Here is a 3,623-nt window from a genome sequence, read left to right as displayed (position 1 = left end):
AGACCCTTTAAAGAAGGCCTGAGAAGAAGCCACTGCTCTTGTAGAATGAGCACGCACCCCTAGAGGCGAAGTCAAGCCACGCGCCTCATAAGCCAAAGAAATAGCCTCCACTATCCAGTGTGACATCCGCTGTTTAGTGACAGCAGAACCTCTGCTCTTACCACCAAAACACACAAACAACTGATCAGATCTACGCTGCTGAGCCGTGCGGTTAACGTAGATCCTAAGTGCCCTAACCGGACAGAGATTCAGGGTAACTGACCCTTCCTCGGCTGGGGAAAAAGCCTCCAGGACCACTTGCTGAAAGCGAAACGGAGTTGAAGCAACCTTCGGAACATAATCAGGCCTAGGTCGCAAATAGACTTTTACCAGTCCTGGTGCAAAGTCCATACATGAAGGACTAATGGAGAGAGCCTGCAGATCCCCTACCCTCTTAAGGGAGGATAAAGCCACCAAAAGAATAGTCTTGATGGTCAGTAACTTCTCTGACACTGACTCCACTGGTTCAAAGGGATGACCTGTCAGACCCTCCAACACAATCGATAAGTCCCAAGAAGGAACTCGGACTGGGCGGAAAGGCCTAAGCCATCTCGAACCCTGCATAAAACGTGACACCAGGGTGTAGCGACCAACCAAAACACCTCCTACGAGTGCATGTCCTGCCGATATGGCCGCCACGTACACTTTAAGAGTGGCGGGGGTAACCCCCTCAGAGAAACGACTCTGAAGAAACTCCAGTACTGAACCTATAGGGCAGTGGACTGGATCCAAAGTGCGTTGTCTACACCAAGAGGCAAAAAGTCTCCACTTGAAAGCATATAAGCGTCTCGTGGAGGGAGCCCTAGAATTCATAATAGTGTCGTAATCTCAGCCGAGAGACCAGAACACATTAGCGTACTCCGCTCAAGGGCCACGCCCATAACCTCCATAATTCCGGTCGAGGATGCCAAATCATGCTTGTGTCAACAGATCGTTTCTAAGGGGAACCTCCCATGGAGGGCTGGCTAGCAGACTGACCAGGTCCGAGAACCACGACTGAGTGGGCCACCGTGGGGCCACCAGCAACAGGTGCTCCACTCTTTCTGATCGTATTCTGAATAGGACTGCTGGGAGCAACCGGATTGGCGAAACTGGATAGTGTACCCGTGTCGAATGGTGCGTAGTACCCACTGTGAAATATCGGGCAGGCGTCTCCACGCGGCCCAGTAGTCTGCCAGGGGTCTTGGGTGTTCTACAGTTGAAACGTCCACCTGATTTTCCCGTATCGGATCCCAAAGCACCTGAGTGGCGGGAAAAACTATAATGGGAAGATGTCCGATTGTTCTGTTGGGCCTGCCCACTGCCCCAAAAATGGGAGTTTTGGAGGCTGTCATAAACAGGCCATGCTCGCATGACCCTTGGGCTTTTTCTGGAACTCTGAAGGCTGGAACGCGCAGAGTATCTGAGGAGGTGCTCGTCGTAAAGACTCGATCTAAAACTGCACAATGCACAATATGCGGCGGAACCGTCAAGATCGGAGTCGGGAGGCCACAGTGAGAGAGTCGAATACGCTTGTGCGGTTCATACACTCTCTCTAAAGGAGGGCCTGACCTCCGAAGATGTGCAGAGGAATCAGGAACTGCTATTAGGGGCCTGAGGACGAGAGGGCTTGGCCATCGAACTCAGGTCTAACCGCTTGCGTTGTCGTGGGTAAGCCAGTGGGCGAGACCTAGGACCCCAGTCCTTACGAGGGGGTAACCTAGGCGATGGCTCATGCCGCTGGGCCTCGCGGTGCTGTAAAGAAGAAGAGCGTGAACGAGCCGCAGGCGGCTGACGCTCTACTTCCCTAGCCCTGCGAGGGATGAGTTGACGGAACGCAGCGGACTGCTGTTTCGCTGCTCTAAACTTCTCCACGACCATAGTGACCGAGTCTCCGAACAGACCGTCACTCGAAATGGGGGTGTCTAGGAGAAAAGTCCTGTCCTTCTAGGCTGTCATAAACAGGCCATGCTCGCATGACCCTTGGGCTTTTTCTGTAACTCTGAAGGCTGGAACGCGCAGAGTATCTGAGGAGGTGCTCGTCGTAAAGACTCGATCTAAAACTGCACAATGCACAATATGTGGCGGAACCGTCAAGATCGGAGTCGGGAGGCCACAGTGAGAGAGTCGAATACGCTTGTGCGGTTCATACACTCTCTCTAAAGGAGGGCCTGACCTCCGAAGACGTGCAGAGGAATCAGGAACTGCTATTAGGGGCCTGAGGACGAGAGGGCTTGGCCATCGAACTCAGGTCTAACCGCTTGCGTTGTCGTGGGTAAGCCAGTGGGCGAGACCTAGGACCCCAGTCCTTACGAGGGGGTAACCTAGGCGATGGCTCATGCCGCTGGGCCTCGCGGTGCTGTAAAGAAGAAGAGCGTGAACGAGCCGCAGGCGGCTGATGCTCTACTTCCCTAGCCCTGCAAGGAATGTGTTGACGGAACGTAGCAGACTGCTGTTTCGCTGCTCTAAACTTCTCCACGACCGTAGTGACCAAGTCTCCGAACAGACCGTCACTCGAAATGGGGGTGTCTAGGAGAAAAGTCCTGTTTAAAGATTCGTTCAAAATGAACGAATCGTTCAAAAACGACCCAACACTACCCACATGGCGTTAACCCGCTCCTGGACGCCGGCGCACTGGACGCTCTTTGTTTGCACGTGTCAATGTTTACAAATAGATTAAATGAAAAAAGACATAATTAATCTTGACAAACTATATATCATTCTAAAGGTATAAGCCTCAAGCATCAACGATAGATCGCTGTTTTTCAATGGAAAGCTTATAAAGAATGTATTTGCTAAATTTATGTAAGCAGTACGCATCCAAACATGCATAATCAAAACGCAGTACGTACCAGATTCATCATAATAACAAGTCATAAACGCATCCACAGCTGTAAATGCCAGTTTAGTTAGAAAGGTAAGGGTCCACTGAACAACATCCCATAGAGTACTTTTAGTCCAATGAAGCAATAACGTTGTAATATTGATGGTAATTCCTTTGTTTACGTCTCATTTCTTCGGGGACAGTTATTGTTTGAATCCGTTATGGAATAACTTGCACTCAAAAAAACTGCATCTTGGTAGTAAAAAGCAACATGGTTTTGTAGCATACAGTGTCACAAACAGAATGAGACCATCCACTAAAAAAAAGTAAAAGATACTGGCGCTCTCTCGTGATGGCTCGTGGTGCATGCTGTGATGCACCTGTCATCTGATGGGGGCGTAGCTTAGCGATCGTTTTTTTGCATAAATAATTCTTTTTTTTCCTGACATTTTTTATATATGTGTGTGTTTTGTGGGAAATGTGGCTGTATCTGCATGATTACCATCTGTATGACCACACATCAGCATGTGATTACTGACTGTATGAGCAGCTATCAGTGTGAATGCTGTATGTTTAGCAATCACAGTATGTACTTGGCATACATAGTTAATTCCTTTTTTTATTATTATTTCTTTTTATTACTCAAAAAATATTCTTATTGTATTTTTCTAGTGCTCAAATAAATCACTTAGATGAGATTCTGTCTATTGTTTTATAATTGAAAAACTATGCAGTAGTATGTATAATGACTAAAATAGTTTGTAGAACCCTTCAATACATT

The sequence above is a fragment of the Sinocyclocheilus grahami genome, unplaced genomic scaffold (assembly GCF_001515645.1).
Source record: "Sinocyclocheilus grahami isolate Dianchi unplaced genomic scaffold, SAMN03320097.WGS_v1.1 scaffold460.1, whole genome shotgun sequence".
Lineage (NCBI taxonomy): Eukaryota > Metazoa > Chordata > Actinopteri > Cypriniformes > Cyprinidae > Sinocyclocheilus > Sinocyclocheilus grahami.
This window is presented reverse-complemented; position numbering follows the sequence as displayed.